Source organism: Dendrobates tinctorius, unplaced genomic scaffold, assembly GCF_039654945.1.
Source record: "Dendrobates tinctorius isolate UK_male_01 unplaced genomic scaffold, ASM3965494v1 ptg000028l, whole genome shotgun sequence".
Taxonomy (NCBI): domain Eukaryota; kingdom Metazoa; phylum Chordata; class Amphibia; order Anura; family Dendrobatidae; genus Dendrobates; species Dendrobates tinctorius.
In genome coordinates, this window is record NW_027361696.1 from 23,839,403 (window position 1) to 23,855,407 (window position 16,005).

The 16,005-nt window shown below is 43.4% G+C and overlaps 1 long non-coding RNA gene across 1 annotated transcript; it reads right to left on the minus strand.

The window, feature by feature from the left end:
* Positions 1-1,897: 1,897 nt before the first annotated feature.
* On the minus strand, positions 1,898-3,440 carry LOC141085219 (uncharacterized). The gene is made up of 2 exons (XR_012231231.1): positions 3,216-3,440; positions 1,898-2,468 (listed from the first exon to the last, which is right to left on the minus strand). It is a non-coding gene; the product is annotated as an uncharacterized lncRNA (long non-coding RNA).
* Positions 3,441-16,005: the final 12,565 nt, after the last annotated feature.

Sequence of the window (16,005 nt, forward strand, 5' to 3'; positions counted from 1 at the left end):
CGAGTCCTACGCCGTATAAACCCTGAAGGACCTGTATACGAAATACTACCCGAGAAAGACGGAACACTGCCCACTCGCATTGTGCACTGCAATATGATACGCCCATGTACTTCCACCGACCCGATACAACTTGAACCTACTCCTCAGGTCTCTGAACCATTGCCAGTGATCTGTGACCCGGATGATGAAGACTTCCCCACAATATCCAGGGGCTCTCCACTCAATGACAACTCAACTGACCCAATTAGCCTGTCCAAACCAGCTAGCCCACCACTGTCCACCACTCCAGAAGTCTCCACCCTAGTCGAACTAAGACGCTCCGAACGGTCAACAGCCGGCAAACCCCCCGAACGATATGAACAGGATCAGTTCATATGTCAACAAAAACTGACATCTCCGCAGACCAACCCAAGTATACTAAGGCCCTCGCCCGAGGACTGGCGAGCATACAGGATGGGGGAGTGTAGGAAGGAGGGCCCCCGCAGAGTGTCCGGGCCGGAACCAAGGGGGCTGCCATCTAGGTTCCTAAGGGAACTGTACCCGGGGAACGGAGGAGGACAGTGGACGGCTGAGAGTGACAGGACAGCAAGGGGAGGGGCGAGTATAAAAGGGTCATGGAGCGCGCAGGGAAGTCAGTTAGAGGAACGGCAGACAGGGAGCAAGAGACTGTGGGAGTGTGAGAGAGCCAGAGTGACAGACGGTGACCAGAGAGGAGATCAGCAGCAGAGAGGAAATTTACAGTGGCCTTTGGGGTGGAAGCACCGAGCTTACCGACGAGAGACTGCCGCTTCACTCCAGTTCGGGGTCACGACCTGCCCACAGTCGTCCGCAGCCGTTACCGCTGTGCTCCAGCCCTACACCAGCAGATGACATGGCTCACCAAACCATCACTGATTGTGGAAACTTCACACTCTGGGACCTTGATTTCAAAATGAAATGCAAAATTTACTTTCATCTGAAAACACATGGACCACTGAGCAGCATTCCAGTTCTTTTCCTCCTTAGCCCAGGTAAGATGCTTCTGGCGTTGTCTATTGGTCATGAGTGGCTTGACACAAGGAATGCGACACTTGTTGTCCATGTCCTGGATACATCTGTGTGTGGTGGCTCTTGAAGCAATGACTCCAGCAGCAGTCCACTCATTGTGAATCTCCCTCAAATTTTTGAAAGGCCTTTTCTTAACAATCCTTTCAAGGCTGCAGTTATCCCGGTTGCTGGTGCACCTTTTTCTACCACACTTTTCCCTTCCACCCAATTTTCCATACCGTACTCTGAACAGCCAGCTCCAATACCAATGACCTTTTGTGGCTTACCCTCCTTGTGGAGTGTGTCAATGACTGCCTTCTGGACATCTGTCAAGTCAGCAGTCTTCTTCATGATTGTGGAGCTATTGAAACAGACTAAGGGACCTTTTTAAATGCTTAGGATGCCTTTCCAGGTGGTTTTTGTCAATTATTCTAATTTACTGAGATAATGACTTTTGGGTTTTCATTGGCTGTAAGCCATAATCATCAACATTAAAGGAAATAAACATGTGAAATAGATCACTCTGTAATGACTCTATATAATATATTCGTTTCTCTTTTTGTATTGAAGAACTGAAATAAATAAACTTTTTGGTGATGTTCTAATTTTGTTAGAAGCACTTGTATCTGTTTCACTGTAGTACAGATTTTTAAAGATTTTCAACTCCTGAATTCTAATCTGACAATATTTTGTCATCTTTTGCTTCTATGATATCAGAGTTTTCTTATTCCTGCTACAGATAATTAATGCATAAAAGTTTCAGCACTTTGAAATATTATTATTTTAGAAATACAAAGATACAGAATATTTTGAGGACAATTTTTTGATCTCTATTTAGAGGAAACTTAGTGACAATGACAAGTCCAGTAAGTAAAACGTCTAATCACTATTTATTATGATCAGTTACAGAAATTGCTCTACAACATTTGCTTCGCATTCAGTGATGACTTTTTCTTGTCTCTTGTCCTCCGGCATCGGATCATCTCTTACAATCGTCCACAGTAATCTGCGATCATCGATGGATGCCATTCTCCTTGATCTCTTTACTCCATAGCAGCAGTATCTTGGTGAAATCTCTCTCAGTGCACGTCGCTTCGCAGTTTGGTGGAATAAGTCTAGATGTGAATGTAAGAAATAAATCTTTAGGGAAATGTTACAGCCAAAATTCTTATTTGTTTTCAGGAGATTTTCCACCAACTCTTCATAGTTATCTGCTCCTGAGTTCCCACTAATGTGAATATGACCCATGCAGACTTTTCTTTGTCCTTTGTATGTAAAAACTCCTCATCATGAAGAAGCTTACGAATCTGAGGTCCGGAGAAGACGCCTTCCTCCTTTATCTTTGCTTTACTCAACCTTGGACTTTTATCAATGCGATACTTGATGCTTTTGGATTCTTATCTATTCCCATTACAAAAGTGCTTCATTAGGCCCAGCTTGATCTGCAATGATGGTAACAAAATGTTATGTGAGTCACAAAGTGCTGGATGCCGGACATCGTACCTCCCTGGCTGAGGTGATCATGTGCTGGATACAATGTTGCAGTATTGCAGACTGCTGTGTATTTATAAATACAGCAGATGAAGAGATGTAACCATTCCCCATTTCCAGTGTTTTACATGTTATACATGTTCTATGTGTATGTTTCTTTGCCCCTTGCCTCATTCTTCTGGCGGCCATTGGTTGTAGCCGTCTCGGTTCTTCATTCTTGAATAAATCCTTTATGTTTCTCACACCCTCTTCTGAGATAACAGTGCACAATCTCTGAGTCAACACAAAGCTCTTTCTCAGAAGCTGCTGCCGCTTTTAGAGATTTGGCTCATGGCCCAGTATGCTCTACAAGCACAAGGAACCACCACTGGGTCATATGTTTACAGTGGTTCTTACGGGGTGGGACCAGCCATGAAAACTGCTCATAAAAGCTACAGAAGTGCATGAGCCTCATGTGTCACAGGGCAGTAGGGAAAAATGCAGGATACACGGAACCTGGGCCCCTAAACTGCCCCTCAGGCAGGGGGTGCCCTCACTTTCCTTAACTTGGGGGTACACTTGAAGGTAGAGAGGCCCAAGTCCTCGACCTGTCCCTATCTCCTGTTTAGCCCTGAGCTAAACCACCAACCCCCTCCCCAGGAGGTGAGACAGGGAATAAAGTGTACTGCACAACACCCAAACGAAAAAGGGAAACACACCAAAACACTTATCTTGCTCTGCTGCAGTCATCAGGCAGCAGAGTGAATCACCGGATAAACTTTTCGCAGTGGCTCAAACACCTAAGAGCCAGCTGCCACCTTCACCATCTAACTCTGCTGCGGACACCGGGCAGTCAGAGTTCACACCAGTTTCAGCTGTGGCTCTTCACCTCAGAGCCCGCTGCTCACTTCACTGTGGTTTGCCTCCAAAAGGAAAATGCTGCTATTACCAACACCTGCTCATAAACCATGTGACCCTATATAGGAAAAGGGAATGGTGAAATGATCAGGGGCCGAAAGCTGCTATAACCCCAATGACCACTGGGGGCAAAAGGTAAACTAAAGAAAGTTTCAGATGTAATGACACTTGTGGCCACCGGGGGCAAAAACCCATATCAAGCCCCCAGAAGCCTGAAAATAAAGGTTTTCATGAGGGAACCCAGACTCTGACATGGATCCAAGAACTGGACCGTGACATCATGTTTATCTTCTAGGACGGAGCAGACATCATCCTCCTCCGCAGTCAATCATTACAAGTGTCAGCTACACATACTCAGCTGTCACACTGGGTACTAGTCCTGATGTCTGCTGAGCCATGTATCTAATCCTATCCAGTGTGATACTGTCTGCTGAGCCATGTATCTAATCCTATCCTTTGTGAGACTGACTGCTGAGCCAGGTATCTAATCCCATCCTGTATGGTACTGTCTGAAGAGCTGTGTATCTAATCCTATCCTGTGTGATACTGACTGCTGAGCAGTGTATCTAATCCTCTTCTGTGTGATACTGTCTGCTGAACTGTGTATCTAATCCTCTCCTGTGTGATACTGTCTGCTGTGCCATGCATTTAATCTTATCCTGTGTGATACTGTCTGCTGAGATGTGTATCTAATCATATACTGTTTTATGCTGTCTGCTGAGCTGCGTATCTAATCCTATCCTGTGTGATACTGTTTTCTGAGTTGTGCATCTAATCCTATCCTGTGTAATATTGTTTGCTGAGCAGTGTATCTAATCCCATCCTGTGTGATACTGACTACTGAGCCATGTGTCTAATCCTATCCTGTGTGATACTGTCTGCTGAGTCATGTATCTAATCCTCTTCTGTGTGATACTGTCTGCTGTGCCATGTATTTAATCCTATCCTGTGTGATACTGTCTCCTGAGCAGTGTATCTAATCCTATCCTGTGTGATACTGTCTGCTGAGCTCTGTATCTAATCCTATCCTGTGTGATACTGACAGCTGAGCTGTGTATCTAATCCTATTCTGTGTAATACCGTCTGCTGAGCCGTGTATCTAATCCTATCCTGTGTGATACTGTCTGCTGAACTGTGTATCTAATCCTATCCTGTGTAATATTGACTGCTGAGCAGTGTATCTAATCCTATCCTGTGTGATACTGTATGCTGAGCTCTGTATCTAATCCTATCCTGTGTGATACTGACTGCTGAGCTGTGTATCTAGTCCTATCCTGTGTAATATTGACTGCTGAGCAGTGTATCTAATCCTATCCTGTATGATACTGTCTGCTGAGCTGTATACCTAAACCTATCCTGTGTGATACTGTCTGCCGAGCCTTGTATCTAATTCTCTCCTTTTTGATACTGACTGCTGAGCCATGTATCTAATCCTATCCTGTGTGATACTGTCTGCTGAGCTGTGTTTCTAATCCTATCCTGTGTGATACTGTTTTCTGAGTTGTGCATCTAATCCTATCCTGTGTAATATTGTTTGCTGAGCAGTGTATCTAATCTCATCATATATGATACTGTCTGAAGAGCTGTCTATCTAATTCTCTTCTGTCTCATACTATGTGCTGAGCAGTGTATCTAATCCCATCCTGTGTGATACTGACTACTGAGCCATGTGTCTAATCCTATCCTGTGTGATACTGTCTGCTGAGTCATGTATCTAATCCTCTTCTGTGTGATACTGTCTGCTGTGCCATGTATTTAATCCTATCCTGTGTGATACTGTCTCCTGAGCAGTGTATCTAATCCTATCCTGTGTGATACTGTCTGCTGAGCTCTGAATCTAATCCTATCCTGTGTGATACTGACAGCTGAGCTGTGTATCTAATCCTATTCTGTGTAATACTGTCTGCTGAGCCGTGTATCTAATCCTATCCTGTGTGATACTGTCTGCTGAACTGTGTATCTAATCCTATCCTGTGTGATACTGTATGCTGAGCTCTGTATCTAATCCTATCCTGTGTGATACTGACTGCTGAGCTGTGTATCTAGTCCTATCCTGTGTAATATTGACTGCTGAACAGTGTATCTAATCCTATCCTGTATGATACTGTCTGCTGAGCTGTATACCTAAACCTATCCTGTGTGATACTGTCTGCCGAGCCTTGTATCTAATTCTCTCCTGTGTGATACTGACTGCTGAGCCATGTATCTAATACTATCCTGTATGATACTGTCTGCTGAGCTGTGTATCTAATCCTATCCTGTGTGATACTGTCTGCTGAGCTATGTATCTAATCCTATCCTGTGTGATACTGTCTGCTGAGCCGTGTATCTAATCCTATCCTGTGTGATACTGTCTGCTGAGCTGTGTATCATTACATTTGTGCTCCTTCTCCTAACAATTCTCCAACTTCATAAACCTAACAAAGAAGTATTGAGCTTCATTCTACAATCTTATCTCACTCAGACGATAAAATTTTCCTCTCAAATAAACAGCCAGTAATCTGCCACAATCACATTCACTAATGATCTGCATTCTGGCAAACCTTCACCACATTACTTTGTGCTTTTTATTCTGGATCATTTCTGTGCTTTCTACATTACTGTGCTCCTACTCCCAGACTTGTCATGTTCCTTCTACATTACTCTGTGCTCCTCCTCCTAGACCTGTCCTCTGCCTTCTACATTACTCTGTGCTCCTCCTCCTAGACCTGTCCTCTGCCTTCTACATTACTCTGTGCTCCTCCTCCTAGACCTGTCCTCTGTCTTCTATATTACTCTGTGCTCCTCCTCCTAGACCTGTCCTCTGTCTTCTACATTACTCTGTGCTCCTCCTCCTAGACCTGTCCTCTGTCTTCTACATTACTCTGTGCTCCTCCTCCAAGACCTGTCCTCTGTCTTCTATCTTACTGTGCTCCTCCTCCTAGACCTGTCCTCTGTCTTCTACATTACTCTGTGCTCCTCCTCCTAGACCTGTCCTCTGTCTTCTACATTACTCTGTGCTCCTCCTCCAAGACCTGTCCTCTGTCTTCTATCTTACTGTGCTCCTCCTCCTAGACCTGTCCTCTGTCTTCTACATTACTCTGTGCTCCTCCTCCTAGACCTGTCCTCTGTCTTCTACATTACTCTGTGCTCCTCCTCCTAGACCTGTCCTCTGTCTTCTATCTTACTGTGCTCCTCCTCCTAGACCTGTCCTCTGCCTTCTACATTACTCTGTGCTCCTCCTCCTAGACCTGTCCTCTGTCTTCTACATTACTCTGTGCTCCTCCTCCTAGACCTGTCCTCTGTCTTCTACATTACTGTGCTCCTCCTTCTATATTACTTTGTGTTTCTACTCCTACACCTGTCCTCTTTCTAGACTTGTCCTCTTCCTTCTACTGTATTCTATGCTCCCCCTCCAAGACCTTTCCTTTGCTTTCTACGTTACTCTATGCTCCACTTCCTAGACCTGTCCTCTGCCTTCTTCATTACTCTGTGCACCTACTTTTAGACCTGTCCTCTGCCTTCTACATTATTCTGTGCTCCTCGCCCTATGCCTGACATGTTCCTTCTACATTACTCTTTGATCCTCCTCTTAGACCTGTCCTCTGCATTTTACATTACTTTGTGCTGCTCCTCCTAGACCTGTCATCTGCCTTCTAAATTACTCTGTGCTCCTCCTAGACCTTTTCTCTTTCTTCTGTATTACTGTGCTGCTCCTCCTTCTACATTACTTTGCTTCTACTCCTACACCTGTCCTCTTTTTAGACCTGTCCTCTGCCTTCTACATTACTCTGTGCTCCTCCTCCTAGACCTGTACTCTGTCTTCTACATTACTCTGTGCTCCTCTTCCTAGACCTTTACTCTGCCTTCTACATTACTATGTGCTGCTCATCCTAGACTTGTACTCTGCCTTCTACATTACTCTGTGATCGTCCTCCTAAACCGATCATCTGCCTTCTACATTTCTCTGTGCTCCTCTTCCTAGACCTTTACTCTGCCTTCTACATTACTATGTGCTGCTCATCCTAGACTTGTACTCTGCCTTCTACATTACTCTGTGATCGTCCTCCTAGACCCATCCTCTGCCATCTATATTACTCTGTGCTCCTCCTTCTAGACCTATCCTCCTCCTAGACCTATCTTGTTCCTTTTACACTATTCTGTGCTCCTCCTCTTAGACCTGTTCTCTTCCTTCTACATTACTGTGCTCCTCTTTCTATATTACTTTATGCTTCTACTTCTAGATCTGAATTAGTGTTTTGCTCATGACAAGCATCAACAAATAGCAAATTCAACCTGATACCTCAGAGTAAATTGAAGACACATGGATAAATAAGAACTTATCGCAACCATAGAACAAAGCGCGAGCAAAAGCTCCAAAAAATGCGACAAGAAAAAAGGTCCAAATGATATATAATAAAATATAAATGTATTATTGTCAATAGATTAATACATAACGACAGATGACAAGGAGGGGAGAGGGGGACAATGAATTGTGTCACATCCAAAACACATGGGTAAAACAAAAAGGTGCTGGATCTGGAAAACCTAGCTGGCTATATTGCTAATAAAAGCATAATGGTGGATATAAATCTGCCTTAACCTCAGGATAACAGACAGTAATCAATGCAGGGCGATCACTCCATGTAGTAAACAAGATATTTAAGTGGCCAAAAGTGAGCGCCATGATATGAATGAAGTAAACTTAGTATACCTGAGGGGTGACTGCCAGCGGTAGCCAGTGCCCAAGCACCACCTCAACGCGCGTTTCGGAGGGTCACTCCTTCATCAGGGGGCGTGACAGGTGAGGAACTAAGCGCTGAATAATTACCAGTAAAACCGGAAGTGGCCGCGCCATCTGACCGGAAGTGACGCATCCGCTGTCCCAGCAACCACCATGATGAGCGGCGTCGGTGTCATGCAACAGAGGAACACCATGGCAACAACGGAAGCATGAAGACACCGAGAGCCGCGCGGCAGTGAGGGAGCGGGACGCGCATGCGCCTCGTCAGCGATGCAGCCACAAAGGAGGATGAGGGGGAAGAATGTCAATAGCAACATAGTAGGGGAATAACACACATAGATACATATACATTAATTAGTAAAGTTATAGAAAGAGTCACATGATTACAAGTACATTAGTTAATAAGAGTATATGAAATAGGTCACAGAGCAAAGCAATCATATAACAAACATGCCATCAAAGTAATAAATATGGGTTATAAAAAAACGAAGAAAACTCTCTGCGTATCATAAATAAATTTGCATACAATGTAGATATGTAGTAGAGATCATGTGTACATCCCAAAAATCAACCATATGACACTATGTCCCACACAAAAATTGAAGGGGAAAACAAGAATATGACAATGACAGTTGATTTAATAACATTGATCATATGATATCATTCAGTAATAATTTATACAGTTACAAAGATTATAATTGCATATTGCATGTTCCAAGGGCAACCAAGGATGGCAAGCCGATAAATTATTCAGAAAGGGGGAATGGAAACCGCATCCAATTCAAGTAATAGGGGTCCACCAGGCAACCGGCACATAAACAGCGATATCAAAGTGCAAAAACTAAAATAAAAGAAAATTAAAAACAATTAATAAAAATACACCATTGGTTATGGAAAATGGCACAAGGATGCAGCAAACAAGGCAATCACAGAAAGGGAGCAAAGCTAAGGCTCTCATTTAGCCCATTCGGGTGGACCGTGTTTAACCTCCAAATCCAATGGGTCTCCATTTGCGCGAGGCGTTGCGAGACCTTACCTCCACGAATACCTACCTCTAATATATCAATACCCCTGATCCTCAAACCACCAGCATCACAATGGTGGTGCAATTTAAAATGGCGGGGAAAAGTCTTAAGAGTGGATGCATCCTCGTGTCCCACAGCGGCCTGTATAGCACATGCTCCCTGATATGGACCTTAAGTTGTCTGGTGGTCAGTCCAACATATATCAGGGAGTATGGGCAGGTAGCGAAATAGATCACATTCTTGGTGGTACAAGTTATAAATTTACGTATTTTAAACTCATGTGATCCCGAAGAATCCGTGAATGAAGTACTACGTTTAATATTCGCACAGGCCACGCAGTGGCAACAGCGAACACATCCACGCCAAGGGGCAATGTGGCTAAGAAAGTGGGACTGAGGAGCAGGGGCATAGTGATTATGCACTAATTGTTCACGCAAATTCCTGGCTGTGCGATAGGTAATAAGTGGTTGATTTGGTAAAATTTTAGACAGAATAGGATCTGCCATCAATATCGGCCAAGACTTAGAAAGGTCTACTTCTTTCTCTAGACCTGTCCTCGGCCTTCTAGATCTCTGTGCTCCTCCTGCTAAACCATTCCGCCTTTCACATTACTGTGCTCCTCCTCTTAGGCCTGTCCTCTGCCATCTGCATTATCCTGAGCTCTTCCTCCTTGACCTGTCCTCTGCATTCTACATTACTTTGTGATCCTCCTCTTAGACCTGTCTTCTGCCTTGTACATTATTCTGTGTTTGCTGCATCCTTGTGCCATCTTCCATAACCAATGGTGTATTTTTATTAATTGTTTTTAATTTTCTTTTATTATTGTTTTTGCACTTTGATATCGCTGTTTATGTGCCGGTTGCCTGGTGGACCCCTATTACTTGAATTGGATGCGGTTTCCATTCCCCCTTTCTGAATAATTTATCGGCTTACCATCCTTTGGTTGCCCTTTCAACATGCAATATGCAATTATAATCTTTTTAACTGTATAAATTATTACTCAATGATATCATATGATCGATGTTATTAAATCAACTGTCATTGTCATTCTTGTTTTCCCCTTCAATTTTTGTGTGGGATATAGTGTCATATGGTTGATTTTTGGGATATACACATGATCTCTACTACATATCTACATTGTATGCAAATTTATTTATGACACGTGGAGAGTTTTCTTCGTTTTTTTATAACCCATATTTATTACTTTGATGGCATGTTTGTTATATGATTTCTTTGCTCTGTGACCTCTTTCATATACTCTTATTAACTAATGCACATGTAATCATGTGACTCTTTCTATAACTTTACTACTGTAATGTACATGTATCTATGTGTGTTATTCCCCTACTAGGTTGCCATTGACATTCTTCCCCCTGATCCTCCTTTGTGGCTGCTCCGCTGACGTGGCGCATGCGCTTCCCGCTCCCTCACTGCCGCGCGGCTCTCGGCGTCTTCATGCTTCAGTTGTTGCCATGGTGTTCCTCTGTTGCATGACGCCGACGCCGCTCGTCATGGTGGTTGCTGGGACAGCGGATGTGTCACTTCCCGTCAGACGGCGTGGCCACTTCCGGTTTTACCGGTATTTATTCGGTGCTTAGTTCCTCACCTGTCACGCCCCCTGATGATGGACTGGACCCTCCAAAACGTGCGTCGGGGTGGTGCTTGGACACTGGCTACTGCTGGCAGTCGCCCCTCATGTATACTAAGTTTACTTCATTCATATTATGGCGCTCACTTTTGGCCACTTAATTATCTTGTTTACTACATGGAGTGAGCGTCCTGCATTGATTACTGTGTTATCCTGAGGTTAAGGCAGATTTATATCCATCATTATGCTTTATTAGCAATATAGCCAGCTAGGTTTTCCAGATCCAGCACCTTTTTGTTTTACCCATGTGTTTTGGATGTGACACAATTCATTGTCCCCCTCTCCCCTCCTTGTCATCTGTCGTTATGTATTAATCTATTGACAATAATAAATTTATATTTTATTATATATAATTTGGACCTTTTTCTTGTCGCATTTTTTGGAGCTTTTGCTCGCGTTTTGTACTTCTAGATCTGCCCTCCTATTCCTACATTAGTCTATGCTCCTCTTCCTAGACCTGTCCTCTGCCTTCTACTTTATTCTGTACTCCTTTCTCTAGACCTGTCCTCTGCCTTCTAGATCTCTGTGCTCCTCCTGCTAAACCATTCCGCCTTTCACATTACTGTGCTCCTCCTCCTAGGCCTGTCCTCTGCCATCTGCATTATCCTGAGCTTTTCCTCCTTGACCTGTCCTCTGCATTCTACATTACTTTGTGATCCTCCTCTTAGACCTGTTTTCTGCCTTCTACATTATTCTGTGTGCCTCCTTGTAGATCGCCATGTTCCTTCTACATTACTGTCCTTTGACTTCTACATTACTCTGTGCTCCTCCTCCTGGACATGTCCTTTTCCTTCTACATTACTCTGTGATCCTCCTCCTAGACCTGCCCTCTGCTTTGCTCTGTGTTCCTCCTTCTAGACCTGGCATGTTCTTTCTACATTACTCTTTGCTCCTCCTCCTTGACCATTACTCTGTTCTCCTCCTCTTAACTCTGTCCTCTACCTTCTACATTACTGTGCTGCTCCTTCTAGACCTTTCCTCTTATTCCTACTTTACTCTGTGCTTCTCCTCTTAGAGCTGTCATGTTCCTTCTACTTTACTTTGTGATCCTCCTCCTAGTCCTGTCATCTGCCTTCTACATTACAAAGATGCGTCATGGTAAGGATCGCTTGTGCGTTGTCACACAGCAGCTATTCTGAACGATTCCAGCCTGCGTCCCTGAGTTCTGCGTTGCCAACGAGGTCACTCAGTGATATCCAGCGGGCGGGTCGGTCGCTGCTATGTGTCACATGTAGAGAGATCGCTGGCAAGATCGCTGTTGCGTCACAAAATCGGTGACGCATGAGCGATCTCGCTATGTGAGATGGGGCCTTTAGACCTGTCCTCTGCATTCTACATTACTCTGTACCCCTTCTCCTAGACCTGTCCCCTACCTTCTACATTACTCTCTGCTCCTCCGCCTTCTAAATAACTCTGTGCCCGTTCTCCTAGACCTGTTCCCTACCTTTTACATTACTCTGTGCTCCTCCTCCTAGACCTATCCACTGCCTTCTACATTACTCTCTCGTCCTCCTAGACCTGTCCGCTGCCTTCTACATTACTCTGTGCCCTTTCTCCTAGACCTGTCCTCTGCCTTCTATATTACTCTGTGCTCTTCTTCCTAGACCTGTCCGCTGCCTTCTCTATTATTCTGTGCTCTTCTTCCTAGACCTGTCCTCTGCTTTCTACATTACTTTGTGCTTATTTTAATAGATAACTTCCAAGACTTTTAAAGTTCTTGATGTTTTTATTATGCTTTCTTTTATACAGTTGAAACTGGAAGTTTCCATGCACTATATTTAAAGACACATTTCATATTTTTCTCAATGTCACACATGAAATCAGAATAAACCTTTCCCGTGTTAGGACAGTTAAGATTACCATAATTATTAATATTTGCAAAATGCCAGAAGAGAGAGAGAGAGAGAGAGAGAGAGAGAGAGAGAGAGAGAGAGAGAGAGAGAGAGAGAGAGAGAGAGAGAGAGAGAGAGAGAGAGAGAGAGAATGTTTTAAGACATTTTTATTACTTTCTGCAAAATCAAACGTTTACATACATTTCATTAGTATTTGGTACCATTGCTGGTAAACTGAATGACTTGAGTCACGCGTTTAGGAAGGATATCCTTCCACAAGCTTTTCACAATAGTTGCTTGGAATTTGGGCCCATTCCTCTTGACAAAACTGGTGTAACTGAACCAGGTTTGTAGGTCACCTTGCTTGTACTTGCCTTCTCAGCTTTGCCCATAGATTTTCAATAGGATTGAGATCAGGGCTTTGTGATGACCACTTAAAAACATTGAATTTGTTATCTTTAAGCCACTTTGTTATCATTTTGGCAGTATGCTTCAGGTCATTGTCCATTTGGAAGAGACATTTCCGCCCAAGCTTCAACTTCCTGGCTGATGTCTTGAGATGTTGCTTCAGTATTGCCACCTAATCTTCTGTTCTCATGATGCCATCTACTTTGTGAAGTTTACCAGTCACTCCTGCAGCAAAACAACCCCACAACATGATGCTGCCTCCACTGTGTTTCACTGTTAAGATGGTGTTCTTAGGCTTCCAAGCTTCTCCTTTGTTCCTCCAAATGTACCGAAGGTCATTATGTCCAAAAAGTTCAATATTAGTTTCATCAGACCACAGGGCAGGTTTTCAAAAATTAATGTCTTTGTTCCGGTGTGCATTTGTTTCTTTTGGAGTAATGGCTTCTTCCTGGCAGAGTGGCTTTTCAGCCCATGTTGATACAGTACTCGTTTCACTGTGGATAATTACACAATCCTACCAGCTTCCGCCATCATATTCAGGTCTTTTGCTTTTTTCCTTGAGTTGATATGCACATGTGTGACCAAATCACGTTCATCTCTGGGACACAGAACCCGCCTACTTCCTGAGCGGTATGATGGCTGGACATTCCCATCTTATTTGTACTTGCGTATAATTGTTTTTACAGAGGAACACAGCACCTAGAGGTGTCTTGAAATTGTACCCAAAGATGAGCCAGACTTATGCAAGTCCACAATTCTCTTCCTGATATCCTGGCTCATTTCTTGAGACTTTCCCATGATGCTACACAAAGAACAGTGTGTTTCAGGTGTGCATTAAAATACATCCACAGGTGTGTCTCTAATAAACTCAGATGTTACCAAACACATGACACCATCATATGGGCAGTCCAGAATAGTTTAATCCTTCTCTGCCATCTGATGTACTATACCATCCATGTGACCTGGCACAATTTGACCATTGATGGTATAGTACGTCATCGCGATCACCACGCACACGGCTGACACCCGGCAGGTGAAGATGATTGCATGTGAACATGATCGCAGCATTCCGGGATCAGAGAGAGGACTGACAGCCTCTCTGCTTTTGGATCGGAGACACCACAGCGTGACGCGGTGTCTCGATCGCTGTCATGGTAACCCGATGTCGTTATGAGCTAAGAAACTGCCTGTCATGCACAGTGCATGATCAGGAAGTCTCTCAGTGTCAGTGCAGCAAGTGCAGAGCTGACAGCTTTTATAGCATGCAGATGCTGCTTTATCTGTATGCTATAGAAGTGATCAGCATGCAAAAAATGATTGTCCCATAGTGGGACAAATTAAAAAAAAAGTCAAAAAAGTAAAAAAAAAAAAAATACATTTAAATAATTGTAAAAATATTTTAGAAAAAATAAAAAAAAATGATATTTTCTATCACTAAATTAAAAAAAAATCTAAACAATAAAAGTACACATATTTGGTATCGCCGCGTCAGTCACGACCCAACCTATAAAACTGTCCCACCAGTTAACCCCTTTAGGGAACAACATAAAAAAAGGCAAAAAAACTGCTTTATTGTCATACCGCCAAACAAAAAGTGGAATAACACGCAATCAAAAAAACGGATATAAATAAACATGGTACCGCTGAAAACGTCATCTTGTCCCGCAAAAAACAAGCCCCCATACAGCTCCATCAGTAGAAAAATATAAAAAGTTATAGCTCTCACAATAAAGCGACATAAAAATAATAATTTTTTATATTAATTTTTATTGTATAAAAGTGCTAAAACATAAAAAAGGTATCAATGAGGTATTGCTATAATCGTACTGACACGAAGAATATAACTGCTTTATCAATTTTACTACACATGAAACGGTATAAATGCCCCCCCAAAAAGAAATTCAAAATTTGGTGATGCAAAAACTGTTTTTTGCAATAAAAAGCGTCTTTTAGTGTGTGACAGCAGCCAAACATAAAAACCCGCTATAATGCCTTTCACACTTCCTGATATTTATGGTATCAGAGATGGCAGTGTCCTTGTGTGTAATACTTGCAGCACACGTGTGGGACGGGTGCCAGGGAAGAAGCGTTACAGTAAGTGCTGTTCCCTGGCACCAGGTGCTCAACACAGCTCTCATCATTCTCCCCTGCTCTGCCGGTGATCGGCACGAGCAGGGAAGAATGATGAGAGTTACATTTAAATAATAATGAGACAGCAGGCAGCAGTTGATGGGACTATTACTCCCATGAGCCTACCCCTGCAGGCTGGTAAGTGGCCATGGATATTGGCACCCCCAGCCTAAAAATAGCAGACTGCAGCTGCCCAGAAAAGGCACATCATTTAGATGCACCAATTCTGGCACTTTGCCCGGCTCATCACACTTGTCCTGTAGCAGTGGCAAGTGGGGTTCATATTTCTGGGGATGATGTCACCTTTGTATTGTCTGGTGACATCAAGCCCACCACCAGTTTACCAGCCTGACAAAACAAGCCTCCAGCTGTGAGTTTTGTCTGGCTGATTATCAAAAATAGGGGGAACCCATGCCGTTTTTTTTTTTAATTACCATATTAATCTACAACGCAGGAGCGGCAGAAGAATACTCACATCCGCTGCTCCTGCTTTCACTGCTATTAGCAGCAGCAGAGGTAGGCTGATGGGAGTAATGACATTGACCTGATGCCTAAGAGATCAAATGGCTCTTCATGGGATGTTCTATTCTCCATCTCACCAGGGTCTTTGGCTTCCTTTCTCTGATATTTCTCAGGAATTGGTTAGCTTTTTCATGCACCTTAAATTCTTTGCTATCTTAAGGCTCATTCACACATCAGTATTTGGTCAGTATTTTGCATCAGTGTTTGTATGCCAAAGCCAGGAATGGAACTTACCAAGAAAAAAATATAATTGAAAGACTGATGTCTGTTCTTTGCTTTGGAGACACTCCTGGTTTTGGCATA